Source organism: Euleptes europaea, chromosome 2, assembly GCF_029931775.1.
Source record: "Euleptes europaea isolate rEulEur1 chromosome 2, rEulEur1.hap1, whole genome shotgun sequence".
In the NCBI taxonomy this organism is placed as follows: domain Eukaryota; kingdom Metazoa; phylum Chordata; class Lepidosauria; order Squamata; family Sphaerodactylidae; genus Euleptes; species Euleptes europaea.
Window position 1 is genome coordinate 89,920,176 of NC_079313.1, and position 18,235 is coordinate 89,938,410.

The 18,235-nt window shown below is 42.6% G+C and overlaps 1 protein-coding gene across 8 annotated transcripts in view; it reads left to right on the forward strand.

Annotated features, from left to right (window-relative positions):
- The window catches only part of NFASC (neurofascin), a 230,883-nt gene that overhangs the window by 63,640 nt on the left and 149,008 nt on the right, over positions 1-18,235 (forward strand). For all 8 annotated transcript variants that reach the window (XM_056867422.1, XM_056867423.1, XM_056867426.1 and 5 more), the window contains exon 2: positions 3,666-3,729. The gene's annotated coding sequence lies outside the window, so the exon portion shown is untranslated. The remainder of the gene's footprint in view (positions 1-3,665; positions 3,730-18,235) is intronic.

Consider the following 18,235-nt stretch of genomic DNA (forward strand, 5'->3'; position numbering starts at 1 on the left):
GCATTCTACTACTGTCTGTGCCTTTTTTGCTACCATTTTTTCTTCCCTTCATAATATGGAAATTGCTTGCATAATCTACGTTGATTAGTTTAAGGGGAATGATGGAATTAGTGCCAGCATAGGGTTACTATGCTTAAACAATCCGGGCAGCATGGAAATTAAAATCCTGATATAAAATAGTAGGCTCAAATGTGTGTATTCTAGTACAGTGGTTCTCAATCTTTTTCTGACCTTGTTTCCTTCCTGTGGCCCCCCTGTCCTACCTTACCAGGTAGCTATTTAAATGTTTTGTTTGTAAATAGCCAAGGAACAAAGAAGCATAAACAGCCACACAAAATGCACACAGCAGTTTTCACCTGTGGCCCCCTTGGAATATCCTGGGGCCCCCGGGGGGCCATATGGCCCCAGGTTGAGAACCACTGTTCTGGTATATATGGCAGAAAATGTACTGAGTACAGACAGCCAGAAACAAGCAGAGCTTCCTCTAGACTTTCCTCCTTTTTAAGGAGATCCTGTACCGGCAGGGCTGATGTAATGCAGCTGAGTTGGGCTTTGTCCTCCACAAAGCTTTTTGATGGGGCTGTTAATAAGCACACCATAGGCATACCAAGGTGATTTTTTAGCAGAATGCAATAATATTTGAGTGGAGGGCTGGTGGCTTTTAAAAATGTAACACTTTTTAAAAATGTAACACTTAAGAAAAAGCCTGTCTTTCAGAAGAAAGCCGTTTCCATGTTGGCACTAAAGTAAAGGTCAGATTTCTCTTCTCCCACACACCCCAAAGTGTGCCTGGGCAAAATATCAGAAAAACTTGGCATGTTGGAGGTTGGAGTCTAAAGTTGTTGCTACCCCATCCCCCACCCCCATCTCCAAGAATGAAAACAATCAGACATTGGTTGCTTTTGAACATCTGTAATTAAACAGCCAATGAAAACTTCTCTTTGGAGACTCTTGGCTCCCAAACATGGTTAATCTGGACTTGCCTAAGAAGAGCTGTCATTTTGTAGCCACACAGAAAGCTTCTTGTATGCATTTGTCCATGAATTCATTCATTAAGGCTCCCGACCAATAAATAATAATGGGGATTGTTTCATAGGTGAGGGGTCAGATGTTGAGTCAGCATTGTCAGGATGTCCAAGGGGCATAATGCTACTATAATTAGAGTTGCCAGCACTGGATTGGGAAATACCTGGAGATTTTGGGGGCAGAGCCTGAAGAGGGCGGGATTTGGGGAGGGGAGGGACTTCAATGCCATAGAGTCCAATTGCCAAAGCAGCCATTTTTCTCCAGGTGAACTGATCTCTATCAGCTGGAGATCAGTTGTAATAGCAGGAGATCTCCAGCTAGTACCTGGAGGTTGTTATTCAAAAAAACACAGCTGTATGGCTTGGCGTACCTGGATGGGCACGAACCACCAACCACCAAGCCATACATCTGTGTTTTTTGAATAACATGTTCTAGTTCAGCTAAGTAATTATTGTGGGTAGTACCTGGAGGTTGGCAACCCTATTTATAGTATTCTTAGGGAAGCATTGGAATACTTCTGTGGGTCACATTTTGCAGTGCAATGTCCACTTTGGACAAAACAAAACAGCTGCACTGGATTTTCTTCATCTCTCCTCGCCTCCCAATTTAGTATCATCTGTTTAGTATCATCTGCATTAGTTTGAAGTATAAATAAGAAGTAAAATTGATGCATAAAAAAAGAGATTTTAATGTCATCTAGTAGGTCAAATACTGAGTCCCATGGTGCAGAGTGGTAAGCTGCAGTACTGCAGTCCAAGCTCTGCTCATGACCTGAGTTCAATCCCAACGGAAGCTGGCTTCAGGTAAACGGCTCGAGGTCGACTCAGCCTTCCATCCTTCCGAGGTCAGTAAAATGAGTACCCAGCTTGCTTGGGGTAAAGGGAAGATGACGGGGAAGGCACTGGCAAACCACCCTGTAAACAAAGTCTGCCTAGTAAACGTTGGGATGTGATGTCACCCCATGGGTCAGGAATGACCCGGTGCTTGCACAGGGAGGGGACCTTTACCTTTATAAGTCAAATAGTACCAAGCCTAGAACAAGTCCTATAGCCAGAAGTGCTGGGTGGGACTTGGAAAGAAACAATACATGATGGGCGAGGCATTGTCAATTGAAGACTTTTACTGATGTTTTGCATCAGCTTTCTTCCTTGGATAGTAGGAATGCTACAAGGAAATCTATTGAGTTTGTTTGGTCTGACACAGGAATTAGCACTCAGTACGGATTCTGAGTCCTGCATACATTATTGTTTTCCTTTTCCTTTTATCCCTTAGAAGCTCCTTGATCCATTGATCTTGAGCAGCATATAACTTCATTTCCATTTATTTACTAGCTCCTTTGACCAAAGGTCTTGAGCTTAACCATAACAATAATACATAATACAACAACACACAGCATATAACTAGTATTTGAGGGATATAAAGCACAGTTTAAGATGTAGTTTAAAGGCGGCCAACCATGCCCTAGCTTCGAGTGACATTTGGCCAAACTTGGAATGAAGAGTAACGCCAGCAACACATCGAGGGGCATTTAGGAGTTTTCGTAAGAACTGAAGCAATGGACGATCTGTAGATTCATTGACAACTGTTATCCAGATGGCAACACCAAAGAGAATAATCGGGACATTATTGTTTTATGATTTTGTACAAGGAGCCAGAATAAACTCCTTGTTAAGGAAGACAGAGGTTCAAGATAGGAAGCGATTTTCAGCTAGTGATGGATCTTTGATTCCTTTTGCCCTTTCATTTGAAGAAAGCCATGGCTGCATGCATGGTTAAATCTTTTACATTTAGCTCAGCTTTGACTGGTTGGTGAACAGAATAGTTATGAACTTTGAACACCAGAGGCTGCGACCCTAAGGGCACTTTCCTGGGAGTAAGTTCCATTGAATAACACAGGACTTAAGTCTGAGTAGAGATGCTTAGGATTGCTTTCAAAGTGAGATAGTGCCTGCAGTATTATTCAGACACAGGGTACAGAATTGTGATCCTCAAGGGATCTTGTATTTTTAGAAGAAGAAAAAAGATAAATATGATGTAAAGGGGATGCCTTTAGCCATGCAGTTAGCCATGGGTGGATTTGATGTTACATGGATGTCAAAGAAGGTGGCAAGCATCAATAATTATTACAGTTGACAGCCAAGTGTTTCACACAGACAATGATGATAAATTATCTCACAGTGATGAGAAGGAAAGTTTTGCACTACTTAGAACTATTATTGGTGTATCTCTGTAGATTTGTACAGAATAAAATATATGACCTGAGGCTAGGATTAAATTGAGCTGTATTTATAGATAAAATATGATCCCTATAAATCACATTCTTATATATATTTAGGAATGAAAGTATCTAGATTGTATTTCATATCTATGTAGCTGAGCTTTTAATGAAAGTTACAGTCAATATTCCAAATGGTATCTAGCATTGTTTAGGTAGAACTTGTGCTTTGTATTTCTGAAAAGACAAGACTCTTTATGGTGTCCAATGCTGAAGTCTTAAAACGTATGACTTTTTAACAAAGAGTCTTGGCTAGAACCTCTGAAGAACTCCTAGCAACTACTTTGGAACACTGTTTGTTGAACATAACTCTACAAACATGCCACTGACTCTTGTGTTTGCTTTCATTTCTCTTGCTCCATAGGCTGTTCAGTATTAACCCGGGATTAAGACCAGAGTATTTAAACAACTGGAACCACAGTATTAAGGTAAGGTTATGAAGTTATGCACTTCATAATAACTATGAAGTTATTCCTTTATTTTTTTCTCAGAACCCTGCTATGAGATATAAGTGTAGTTTCAGTTTTCAGATTTGGAAAGGTGGGGTGGAAGTATCTTGGCAATTTCATTTGGATCAGCAGGACTGTTCATGATAGTCATGGGACCTTAGCTTGTGGTAGAGCAGAAAATGAAACCTTGTTCTCTCTTAGCCAAGACTAGCTCTGTAAGACGTGTACATCCTCCCATTGGACTTGAAAAACGCTAGTTCGTTAAGTGCTGAAGAGCTAAATAGTAGTGTGTTGATGTCTTGCCCAAACCAGTTTTGGCAATAAGCCTGCTAATACTTCTAATAGTAAGCAGGCGCATACAGATTTTACTGGGGAAAGGAGGGGAGAAGAGGGCCAGTTTTCTAAAAATTGGAAGAGTGGTTCTCTTTATGGAATATTAGTGGCCTGAAGAGGAGTGGGGGTAATCCCTTCCACTTTACAAAAACCATGGCAGACAACTAACTACTGGTAAAGAAGATCAGATGGTGGTGGGACTTCCTACCACTTTGGTGATGTGAGTGCTTGATTCCATGAGCTGCTGGCCTCAACACAGTGGGTCATAGAACAGAATTGCTGGATAATGAAAATTGTGGGGGGAGCAACCCTTTTTCTGAAAGTATTATGAATCCAACATTGGTTCAGGTGAGGCTTTTGCTTCCTGTTTCTTCTAGGTTACTGAAAGGACACAAGAAATGTTGTGTTAATATAGGCTTGTTCAATTATATTTCTGATACAGAAATGGTTTGTAGATATTTAATGTTTTCTATATGCTGGGAAAAGTCCACTTAATTGAGTTGCAATATCTTTCTGATTTGCTTCCTGACTTGGCATGTCACTTGCCACAAGTTTATATGGAACTTTAGTCGTTAGCACAGTGGTTTGGGGCCAGTCAGCTTTGCTGAGTGCCACTAAAGGCCACAGGTCTGCCGTCTGAGTTTCTCTTGGTTCTTGGTTGATTCTAAACGTGTGCTGTCCAGGCTGTGAAAACCACAGATTCAGCAGGCAGCATGTTCCATAACATCAGTTTTAGTGTCTATGTAGTGACTTTAGCCCCTGGCAGAGGCTCTGCACAGTAGATCAGCTTCAGAACTGTTTGCCCTTGACAGAAATAAAATGATTTAAGCAACTCTGGGGAAAGGTTAGGTCTGAGACATGTATCTGAGTTCCAGTTAACTTTTGAGTAACCTTTCACTTTCAGGAGCCCGTGGTGCAGAGTGGTAAGCTGCAGTACTGCAGTCCAAGCTCTGCTCACGACCTGAGTTCGATCCCAACGGAAGTTGGTTTCAGGTAGCCGGCTCAAGGTTGACTCAGCCTTCCATCCTTCCGAGGTCGGTATAATGAGGACCCAGCTTGCTGGGGTTAAAGGGAAGATGACTGGGGAAGGCACTGGCAAACCACCTCGTAAACAAAAGTCTGCCTAGGAAACGTTGGGATGTGACATCACCCCATGAGTCAGGAATGACCTGGTGCTTGCACAGGGGACCTTTACCTTTTTAATCTTTCACTACTTACACAGATTTTTTCAACTGATCATCCAAGCCAATACTTTCAGGCAATTCTTTTCCACTTGTAATGTATGTGTTTCCACATGAAGGACATTTTTTTAATGAAAGTTGGAACTAATGAAAAAGTATGGAAAGTACATACCCTTAATATCTACTGCTCAACCCAAAGACACACAATAAGCAATTTCTTAAGCCATTCAGGTGCCCTGTCTAAATAGCGGAATTGATAGTATCCATGAAGGGAAACAAAATACATTGGGGTTTTAACTATCATTTTGTAGTGCTTTTCCCCTTTTTAATATTCCAAGCATGTTGATAAATAATGCTGAAAAGTATAGGTGAAACACTGTGTTAATTTGTGAGATAACTCTACATTTGAGATAGACATGCCACATATAGCCTTCGAGGGGGAAGGGATCAGGGCTGGCTCTATGAGGAAACAAGGTGAGGCAACTGCCTCAGGAAGTGGACTGTGGGAAGGGCGGTGGATTTCACTGCCACCACTCTCACTGCCTCTTCTTCATTTGCCCGTACCGGATACCTGAATAGCTAATTCTGCTTGCCTTCCCCAAGTGTCTTTAAACACAGTGAGGCCAGTCATGCATGCCCAAACTCTTAAATGTTTAAAGAGGCCTGTGGAACGAGGGATGGCGTGTTAGTGTTCTGCTCATGGCTGAGGTCCCCAAGACCTGGCAGGAGATTCAACAAAACAGAGAGCTTAGATGCCGTGCCAACAGCCTGACGTGGATTGAGGCATTAAGTACTCTTGCAAGGAGGTGGAGATGCAAGCTACACCTGTCTTAAAGACTCCAGCACTTAAAGACACCACCTCTTAAAAAATCCATGCCTGGTTACAGTGGTGAGTGGTCCAGTGGGCTGGGTTGTTGTTGTTTTTTTGCCTTGTAGGACTTCTAAGGTCAGTTGGGGGGAGACTGTGGTGGTCTCTGAAGTGGGGAGTTTAGAGTCCGAGGAGGAAGGTTGAGCTATTTCCTGTGATATGAGAGCTGCCTCGTCAGGTTCCTTCTGGTCATCAAAATGGGTGACAGATGCTTCATTGTGAGGTGATTCTGGAACCTGCCTCCTCTCTGTCTGAGACTTTGGCTTCTGAGTCTTGGTGCCTTGGTCCATGATGGCTGCTTCAGGTTAAGATAGGAGGAAGAGTGAGTGAAGAGTGGTGCAACCTTTGTCAACTGCCACTGTGGGGGGTCGCACACTTTTTGTGAAGAATGTTCCCAGTTGTGACCTGTGGCCATTAGGTATATATGGTAGGGATGCCATAGTCTTCTCAGTAAACCTGTTCAGCAGATGAGCTTTATTTGACATTCATAATCAGACTGTGAGCCAATCAGGGCTATCTTCAGATTACATCAAACAACTCAAATAGCTGCCGAGCAAGTTTGCAGCTGATAGGGGATCAGTGGGGCACAGACTTCTTATCCACCCCCTCCCTCAGCAAAATAACTAAACAGTGAATTTGGAGAAGGGAGCCCTTCTCTCCTGACTAAGCTAGGTAGGGACAGAGACAATGTTTTGTTTTTTGTTTTTTTGCACTGCAAAGAGGAAAGAGCTCCTTTCTCTTCCCTCCCCTCCAAGCTGGGCAGAGGCAGATGCAATGCTTTAAATTTCTGCATTGCAAAAGGGAAATGAGAAAGAAGAGATTTCTTTCCTTTTCTTTGCATCCTAAGCCAAACATTTGGGCTGGGAAGATGAGAAAGGAAATCAGCTGGGCTTCTGATCACCACTATCCTTAAATTTACTGCATCTCAACAAATCTGGGAAGCAGCAAATTTCATCATAACAAGCTGAGTTCCAGCGGATCTGCTGTGAGTTGGCTCCTAATTCCTCACTTTAAGACTTTGCTCAGTACAGAGCAAAATTTCCCCAGCTGGAGATCAGAAACCAACTCCCAGCTTGTGGGAGTTGACCACTGATAGCTCCAAGTAGCCTGTTTGTTCTAATTCCCGCAAGCAAGATTGCAAACATTGATTAATTGGCTGCCTGATCACCACTGGTGGATGGGAAATGAACTGAACTGGCAAGTGTTCAAGCTTCCCTAGTGTAATTAATTAGGCAATTAACCGCTGTTACCCACCTGCACTTCCCAGGTTGCGGGAGAAAAATGGTGGAAATTGTGGGTGGGGCACCAGGGACATGCCAGCATGTGATGTCATGTCCAGCAAAAACGAAACATGAAGTCACTAAGGGTGATGCTCTAGGATTCACCTAAAACTATATGGTTTAACCATAATGGAGAGAGGGATAACTTAGTACCTTGAAATTTCGATGATATTTGCTCTACAAACACCCACTCCAGAGCCCTGGAAAGATCCCCAATTCCCCCCATAGGAAACATTGGAGACTGATTTCTAGGGACACCTTGTTCAGGATAAAAGCAGACCCATTTGTCCAATCCCTTTCAAACTTGGATGGGGCGGGGGAGTTAGGACAGATGATGGACTTGGTTTCCTGCAAATTTGGTATCATTTGCTGTAAAAACATCTGCTCCAGTCCCTTATTCCACCTGAATTTTGTGTGTGTGTGTGTGTGCTTTTGTAATGCTATGTAATTCTATGTAATGCTATGTAATTCTAGTTTTCATTCCATAAATTACACAGCATGACCTGAAGGGCATTTGGGGGGCATATTTTGAGCTCGCGAATTTCAGTATGAACATCCCTACCCTGAATAGCTTTTTCACAAGGCAAAAGCCCCCCCCCCCCCACCTTCCACCAGCAGAAAAGCTGGTAGGAAAGATGGTTTGAGCGGGTGCATTTCAAGTTTAGATAGACCTCTTGGCTTATTGTTGGAAAAGTGTCCTTTAACCAAGTTATGCCCTTCTAAGCCCCTTGAAATCAATGAGCTTGGAAGGGTGTAACTCTGCTTAAGTTGCCACTGTGGAACACAGTAAAAAATGGTTGAAAGAAGAATTTCAGCATTCCATATTTTAGTGTCTTATTCCACATTCTTCCTCATTCTGGCTCCTTGAAGCAAAGAAAGTCCGTTCATCCATTGAATTTAAAAAACAAGAGGCCTCCGCAGAATACCATATTTTTCTGTGTATAAGACGCCCCCATGTATAAGACGACCGTATTTTTTTAACCCAAAATTAAGAAATCAGGGATCGTCTTATACATGGGGGCGTGTACAAAATACGGGCGGGGAAGAGAGCGGGGACTATGGGAAGGCCGGTCACCTGCTGGCCAGGGAGACCGGGCTCTTCCCCGCCCATCAGCTGACTGGTGGGGAAGAGAGCGGGAACCACAGGAAGGCCAGTTGCCCGCCGGCCAGGGCAGCCGGGCTCTTCCCCACCCACTCTCTTCCCCATCCCTCAGCTGACAGCGGGGAAGAGAGCGGACCTTCCATGTATAAGACAACCCCCAATTTTTTTCCAAATATTTTTAGAAAAAAAGATTATCTTATACACGGAAAAATATGTTATTTCTTCCTCTCCCCTTGATTACAGATTGTGATTTTTGCTCCTGAGTTCAGTGTTTGAGGACAGGGCATGTCCTTAAATTCCCTTATTCTTCATTAGTTTCTTCATGACTTGATGCACAGTCCATGTAGTACACTTTCCAGTTTCTAATTGGATGCAGTGAAAGGTTATGGAGCTTTGTCAAGCGCTGTTCTCTGCTGCTCTGCGTGTGTTTCGCTTTAGGGATTAGTTGCAGACAGCCACGTGTGTCTGAGATGCTGAGTTGGTTCACAGCTATTCAACCGTGCCTATGTGTCCCCCCCCCACCATCCCTAGCTGCTGCTGAGACACAAATTGAAATGTAGCCCATGCTCAGGTCACCATTGTTTAGCATCACAAACAACAAGCGGAAGGGAGAAGACTGACCCAGTTACTCTGCTGGATTCAGCCAAATGGACACTAGTGTGTGTTCCATCTGCATCCTTTCTAGGCGGGTGCTTTGTTTGCATATGTTAACCTGAGCCAGTGTCCATGTGTTCAGCATTTTCAAGCAGATGAGCCTGAAAAGATAGCCAAGCAATGACAAAAGTACAGAAGACTTCAAGATTCCAGAGGGAAAAAGCACTGAACCAATTGTGAAATCCCCAATTCAAGGGAAACTGTTAGTAGAAGAAGAGTTGGTTTTTATATGCCGACTTTCTCTACCACTTAAGGAAGACTCAAACCGGCTTACAACCACCTTCCCCTCCCCACAACAGACACCCTGTGATGTAGGTGAGGCCGAGAGAGCTCTAAGAGAGCTGTGACTAGCCCAAGGTCACCCAGCTTGCTTCATGTGGAGGAGTAGGGAAACCAACCCGGTTCACCAGGTTAGCGTCCACCGCTCATGTGGAGGAGTGGGGAATCAAATCCGGTTCTCCAGATTAGAGTCCACCACTCCAAACAGCCACTCTTATGGGTAAGGTAGAGTCCATACGCGCTCTTGAGCCTTTTAGCACTTTTGTAGAGGGGAGAATTTCAGCATCTTATCTTCTCCCAGATTTGGCATTGTATAGTCTGAGAAGCTACATCTGCTGAAACTCTGAGAAGCTACATCTGCTAAAACTCTTGCATCTACAAAGCACAGAATCTCTATTCCATATACCATCTGGCAGTTCATCCTGTGAAGAAATGGGAGGTCTATTTTATGACCTCAGAGCGATAAACAGAATTTGTAAGTTGGACTTAGCAGTCATAGTGTTTGGTCCATCTTTTCTCTTGACCATGCAATTACTGCTCAAGTCTTTTGACCTTATTAAGATTTAACAGAGCATAGCATGTTAGCTGTACATTTCTTAGAATGATTTGTGTTGGAAATCATAAAACGCTTCAGGATTTGCACATTCCACTTACAGGCCAGCATCTTATAGCATTTTTCAAAAGCATCATGCCTGCCCATGTTTTAATGTGTTATAGAAATGAAGTTATTAGATTTCACTTATCTCTGTCTGTATGATGGATGGTGAAATTCCCTACCGTCTTTCCACCCTGCTTTCTAGTTTTCCTGTGTTTGCATGAGGCCAGGTTAAGTAATGGTTTTGGTTTTTTATATGGATTGATTGAACAGTGTGGAAATATGTAAAGCTTGCAGGTATTACTTCTGGGAAATACATGCGAAGGGAGGAAAATCACTTTGTCTTTGAGTTTATAAGGGCATTGAAACTGCAGTTGTAACGTCATTGCATTTGCTGAAATAGTAACATTTCTGTTTTTCTTTCGTTCCCATGGTCTCCCATTTATTCAGACTGAAATGTATGAGTGGATCAGATCTGACTCTTGATTTAATATAGGCTCCTAAGTGTAGGGCTTAAAGCAAAGATAGGGATTTGACTTTTACCTTGTGTAATCCTGGGGAAAGTTTCTTAATGTCCTGTCTGAGCGGTTGTTTGGGGGCATTTTGCTCATGTAGTAATTAATGCCATGCAATGCACTGTTTGTTTGTTTACAGGCAACAAACTTCCCCTTATTTTGGGTGCTAGTTCATGCTGCTCATTAGGAAGTAGAAATCTATGGTCAAAAGCCTTGCATTTCCTCATATGCCACCCGCCTTGCGGGAGAGAAGCCAAACAGCAAAAAGCTGCTTCCTTTGGCCCTTGGCCCTGAGCAGTGGCAACCACTCAACCCTCCTCTATACTTATTGTTGCAATTTGGGGTTGCCAGATCCCTCTTCACCACTGGTGGGAGGTTTTTGGGGCGGAGCCTGAGGAGGGGAGGGTTTGGGGAGGGACTTCAATGCCATAGAGTCCAATTTCCAAACCGGCCATTTTCTCCAGATGAACTGATCTCTATCGTTTGGAGATCAGTTGTAATAGCAATAGATCAGCTAGTATCTGGAGGTTGGCAACCCTAGTTGCAGTGGTGTATGAATTTAATGATATTCTAATGTTGATTTTTTTTAAAAAAAATAAGAAAATGTCCCTTGAGTAGGGGGAGGAAATAGCTGCTGTGGAAAATGATTTTTCAGAAAATACTCCATCTTTTATTCTTGACAGTAAACAGTTTATACAATCAGTGGAAGGCACATCAATACCTGAGGGAGCAGTTTTGATCACCTTGGACGTGGCTTCCCTCTATACGAGTGTACCCTTAGATGCTGTACGTACAATTATATCAGAGCTTCTTAACACCCGCAGCACATTAATACCTCCATCCCATTTTCTCCTTGACCTATTGGATTTGGTCTTGGAGAACAATTTTTTTCGTTTCAGAGATGATATTTTTTTGCAGAAAAAAGGCGTTGCTATGGGGTGCGCATGCGCCCCGTCAATCGCTAATATCTTTATGATAGCTTTTGAGCACCAACATATTTATAATAATAATCCATACTCTGAGCATATTCTGATGTATAAAAGATTTATTGATGATGCCTTCATGGTCCTTGATGATGCAACTGTTTTTCAAGAATTTATTTCGTGGTTAAATACCAGAGATCCTAATATTATTTTTACAGGAGCTTGCCATTCAACTCAGATGAATTTTTTGGATCTTACTGTGGTCATAGATGACTCCAGAAAACTCATAGTCACTCCATATAGAAAAGCCACCGACAAAGGGGCACTTTTACATTTTCATTCCTTTCACCCATTACACTTACGTAAGAACTTACCTTATGGACAATTTTTAAGATTAAAAACGAATTCCTCTTTGTATTCCCATTATGCCTCTGCTGCAACAAAGTTGTCACAAACACTCAGGACCAGGGGATATCCACAGCAAATCATACATAATGCTAGAATTAAAGCTGATGAGCGGGACCGCTCTCAATTACTTACAACCAAACACAAGACCACGTATTCTGGTATAACGTCCTCATTAGAATACAACCAATACACAAGAGATATACAAACTATAGTAGCCAAACACTGGCATCTAGTACGCGATTTACCAGGTTGCCAGATGATTCCTCGTTTTGGTTATCGCAAAACCAGATCTCTTAGGGACTATCTTACCCATACAGATGTTTTACCACCACCCACTTCTAATTTACCTTCAGGTCATTTTCGATGTGGGGAATGCAATATGTGCCAATATTCTATGCCAGTAAAAGAATTTAGAAACACCAATACTAATTTCGTTTTCAAACTTAAGCAGTTTTCTAATTGTGCCAGCAAAAACGTGATCTACCTCGTCCAGTGCCCCTGTGGATTTTTATACGTGGGCAAAACAAGACGCCCCATTCGACTCAAAGTAGGTGAGCATAAATCACGAATTAAAAATCACGTGGCAGAGGCTCCACTTGTTTCCCATTATCAAGAACTACACCATTCTGAAAATGACATACAATTTTTTGTCATTTGGCAGTATAAACCCAAACCTTTCTCTAGGCAAAATATTGATAGAATTCTTTCTCAAGCTGAATCACGCTTCATTTTTCTTTTTAATACAATTATTCCAAATGGATTAAATTCTGCTTCAGATTTAAGTTGTTTTTTGTAATTTTTGTATTTTTTGTAATATCACAGCTATAACTGTAATTGCTAGCTGGCTTGTGTAGTGCTAACAGTTATGCAATTCCTTGCTAAGAGTTAACTGTCTGCCCCTTTAAGACTGTTCTCTGCGATAAGCACCTGTTGCCAATTATTGTGCATAAAATACGGGCAGTTCTATGCTTTTGTAAGATTGCTAGAAGCCATCCTACAATCTGTATGCTACAAGCATTTCAGCAATGGTATGTAATATTTATTTTCCTTGTTTAATTTTGGAATATTTGTATATATTGTCAACCTTTGTAATTATATTGTATTACATTATAGAGATAGGCGCCATCTCATGCTCTACTTTCCCGATGGACAAAGCCACGGCGAAATGGGTCTTACCGGTCTCCCATCTCGGGATAAAGTAATTCCTATCATCTTATGCGGCTTATGTGAATGAACTATATATCTTGGCACAACGTACTTCAATCCTGAAGAAGTTCATTCATTTTGAAATCCACTCCGGATTTTCATGTTTGCTCTGGAGAGCTGCCTGCCTCCACACTACAGCCGCCTTGCTAATTGCATATGTTCTGTAAACGTTACAGAGAGTCGGGTTGAATTGCAAGTTATCATTATTATTACATAGATAAAAGGATTTTCTGTACATACACAGTGTGCTTTCAGTGCTTTACTTTGTTTGTTTAAGTATCTGGAGGTTGGTAACCCTAGTTGCAGTGGTGTATGAATTTAATGATATTCTAATGTTGATTTTTTTTAAAAAAATAAGAAAATGTCCCTTGAGTAGGGGGAGGAAATAGCTGCTGTGGAAAATGACTGCCTTGTGGGCCAGAAAATCTTAATTTTCCCACCCACACAGCAGCCATCCAGGCTTCACTGTGATCTTTCCCAAAACTTTGGAGCAAAGCAGGTTTGAGAAATATTGGAAAAAACTGGGGAAACCCCCTGAGGTGCACAAATGCACCACAATGCTGTGGGGAAGCAGGGGGAAAAACACTTCCCAAAAGCATTGAACTCGGGGCAGATAACCCATGTAGAAGATCCCCATTGTCTGTCCTGCATTTCCTTGCCTTTTGATTCCTCTGTTCACATTTCTCTCTGTATGTGTGTGTAACAAAGAGAGAGAGTGCAACATCTCAGGTGTGCTTCAGTTCATAAAATCTCAGGGCATAATAATCTGTAAATCCTCATGGTGCCACATAATTCTTTTTTGCTGTTTCCTACAGTCTGTTTTTCTGTGAAGTTTTACTTCCTGCATGGCATTAAATATCTACTGTATTGAAGGGTGTTAGTGGCATTTGCCTTGCTTGTCGTAGGTGGAATCTCCTCTTTATTCCACAGTCCTCAGAAAAGCAGTATTGAAAGGCCTGCATCTGCCCACAAGGCAGGGGAAAGATGTAAATTCTGCAGTTTTTAAAAGAACCTTTTTCAGGGAACAAAATAAGAAATTATTTCCCATGGCATACTCGTTTTATTGCCATAAATTGACAGGCCACAAGTGTATGGTCTTCACAATGCTTCAGAAGCAGTCATATACAGAAGAGCTGCCATTTTCCTCAGCCATCTTGGATTCCTTAATGGCTAGGACTGCCAACCTCCAGGTACTATTACAACTGATCTCCAGCCGATAGAGATCAGTTCCCCTGGAGAAAATGGCCACTTTGGCAATTGGACTCTATGGCATTGAAGTCCCTCCCCTCCCCAAACCCCGCCCTCCTCAGGCTCCGCCCCAAAAACCTCCTGCCAGTGGCGAAGAGGGTCCTGGCAACCCTATTCATGGCAGTTATTTCTTGAGGGCAGCTATGGCTTTTTCCATCTCAGGTTATTGAAAGCTTCCTTCCCCTGCCTCTTTAGCGTAATTCCTAGCTCATCTCCTTTTGTCAGAGTTGCCCAAAAAAGCATGCAGGGAATGTTTTGGCCGCAGAGAAGGGAAATAGGCTGGGCTGCTTCTCATTAGCAAAGCTGTGTCAACATGGCACCCCTGCTGCTACAGGCAATGGCCCTAGACATCTGCTGCTCATCTGTCATACAGTGGAATACCGGCGCTGCTCTTGCAAGGCTTTGTGTGCCATTTGTACTTTGAATTTTCTAAGATGGAGATGGATTTTGGGGTGGGGAGTATTCTGGCCACTAAATTTTTAAATTTGAGAGATGCGGGTGGGCTCTGACCCACAAAATATTAGGCTGGAATATATTTTGTTAGTCTTTGAGGTGCCACTGGGACCCCCTTCAAAGTTCCCGAGACTATACAGTGAAACATTGACTGTGGTTTATTGCTAATGAGCAGTTTGCAACGGAAAGTGTAAATTTGTTCATGTGCAAGTATTTTCTCAAGCACTGTGTCATGGCCCAGGTAACCAACGAGATTTTCTCCTGCGTCCACAATGAAGAATAAGATGTGGTGAGGTATGCACTTTTAGTCATTCCGCATACAAGTCAGGATTTGAAACTGATGATTTTGGTACAGTAAATTGTAAGATCATGAAGAGCGGTTAAAACGCTTAGGGCTATTTAGCTTGGAAAGAAGGCGGCTAAGGGGAGACATGATAGAGGTTTATAAAATCATGCATGGTTTGGAGAGAGTAGACAGGGGGAAGCTTTTCTCCCTCTCTCATAATACTAGAATGCGGGGTCATCTGCTGAAGCTGAAGGGTGAGAGATACAAAACTGATAAAAGGAAGTATTTCTTCACACAACACATAGTTAAATTGTGGAACTCTCTGCCCCAGGATGTGGTGATGGCTGCCAACTTGGAAGGCTTTAAGAGAGGAGTGGACGTGTTCATGGAGGAGAGAGGTATTCATGGCTACTAGTTAAAATGGATACTAGTCATGATGCATACCTATTATCTCCAGGATCAGAGGAGCATGCCTATTATATTGGGTGCGGTGGGACACAGGCAGGATGGTGCTGCTGCAGTTGTCTTGTTTGGGGGCTTCCTAGAGGCACCTGGTTGGCCACTGTGTGAACAGACTGCTGGACTTGATGGGCCTTGGTCTGATCCAGCAGGGCCTTTCTTATGTTATGAAAGTAAATTCCAAATAAAAACTCTGTACTGTCTTCATCTTTGCCTTATTGAAACTTTTGAAAGTGGAACCCAGCTTGCTTAAATATTTGTTCCCTGCTTTTATACCCTCAAATGGACCAGAAGTGGTATACAACAATAGAAACAAATTAAATAAAACAAACCAGCTTGGGCTTTTTATGAATCCAGTGGCCCTCCTTGTCCAAGATCACAACCCCTGGGCTGAGCTCTTTGGGTCTTTACCTCCACTCATACCCAAGGATTCATGAAGGAAGGAAGCTCAGATGTCAGTTGGCTTTTGCTCTTCCTTCCAGTTTCCAGATATACAGTTTGGGTATGTGTCGTAGACCACTTCTCTTATCCCATTCAATTTTAGTGAGATTTGGAAGGACCATATTTTTGCAGGCAAATAGCTCCTGATTCTGAATATACCATTGCTGCTTCTCAGGGTTATTGCATGTAAGGAATAAATCAAGGAGGGGGGAAAGGAGGCACGCTCAATAAATGCTTTGGGTGACCTTTGGAAATATGGCCAGTTTATGCTGGTTTCCCATGTTTTGCTTCAGAATGCATGATTTGCTTGCACCTCTTAGGTCCCATAGTTTGGTTTGTGAGCAATTTTAGGAATCAGCCATTTGATGCTTTTGCATAATACCCATTTCAATATTGGTGGCTTTTTATTCTTAACGCCTGCAGTCTGCAAACGATTCAGAGTTCTCCCCATGGATTTGTGGCATGTAAGGCAAGAGAGAGAAAGGGCAGGGATGTGGAGGATGCAATGTACTGTGAAAATAGCAGGGAGAGGTGGTGCATGGAATAGGAGGGAGAGGTGCTATATGACTGTGAGAAATGAATGCTTCCCTCCCAAAGGGGGGGCCAGGCTAGCAATTAAAGGGAAAGACTTAACAACCCCTCTGCCCCCATCCCTTTTAATTATACATTCAGTGAACCCAGTGCTTGGCTTGTTTTCTGGCTCCTGAGCCCATCCAGGGAACAGCAAACTTGTGAACAAAAGAATTCAGCTCCAAGCAGATCAGAGAAACTGGTGATATGTGGCAGCTACTGATTTCTGTGAAATTTATAATAAAGTTTAATTCAGTGTCATATATCTTATTCTGAACTGGGTCATTGAGTGTGGATCAAAAAAATCTGCAAAGTATAGCTAGGGTCAGCCTTGCTCTTCTTGCCACCAGCGTACCCAGGGTGAAAGGGGACAAGAGGCTGCCTAATGGCAGTTCCTCCCCCCCAGAACGCTCTGGGAACGCCTCCCGGGATGCCTCCCGGGACACCGGCGCAGGCCTTTACGCTAGTGGGACGCTGGTGGAAGGTCCCGCCGGCATTCTGGGGTGGTGCTGCCATGGCGGTGACCAGCCGTCTGGGCCTCCATGCCGGCGCTGGGGCCACTAACACTGGCATAAGTAGCCCGGGCACCAGCGTGGGGAGCCCAAATGGAGGCGCAGCCCCTTCCTGGCCTCCTAAGGGCTTTCGCCCTCGAGGCTCAGGAATGCGCTGTATATTTACTAGGACATTTTTGCTACTTGCACCTGGGATAAAAGTAAGCAGTAACACTTTGATTTAAAAAAACTTCTTATATTTTGATCTGAAGATTAGTTCTTCAAACTTTGAGAATTAGATTCTTAAACATTCTCTTAGGTTTAAAATTATATATTTCTGTAGTTGAAAAATAATGAAATGTGGATTGTTTGTTTTGTTTTACTTTTGTTTTAAAGAGCTTATTATTTTAGCTAAGAGTCATCATATTCTGAAACTACGGTTAAAAAAAAGCAATTCCTAATCAATAATCAAAGTCCTGGTAGTTGAACAATGTCCACCGAAGGATCTTTCCTCTCATAAAATGTTCTTGTTAACATCAGTGAGGAAATAAAGAAATGGACAGGTTATCTTTGAAGCACAACATAAATCAGGACACCTTCTAAGGCTCTCTTCAAATTCCAGTTTGTGGAGCAGAGATAGCTTATGTACTATTTAAGGAAATCCCAACAACTGGTAAACGATGAAAGCTATTAGAAGGTTTCAATGATCATCCCATATTCTCACCTTCGGAAAGCAAGTGTGTGGAAATTATTATTCTTGTTATTTTGTTTGACCTGTGACTTCCTAAGCCCTGCTTCCCTCCGACCTCATGATTTGGATGGATTCCCTGATGGACAGCTACAACATATGGGTTACTATAGAAGGCACTTTCACAATGAAGCAGATGGAGAGCCTTGCGGGAGAAGAAACAATAGTTGTCAGTAGGAGATGTGGAGTTGCTACATGCAAAGGTTCTGTGAAATAACCATTGATTAGGCATCCCCCGTTTTGCAGATGGGCAGTGAAGAGAGCTACCTTGTTCCCTTCACCAGCCCAACAAGCTGGTACAAGGGAACTAGTGAGAGCACTGGAGAGTTGAGGTATGAAATTTTAATGAAGAGTTAATTGACAATTTCTCCCAAGAGGCTGGCATGCTGGTTAGGGCATCTGGAATAAATGGTGCTCAGGTCGCTGTAGCACAGAATTTCATTTA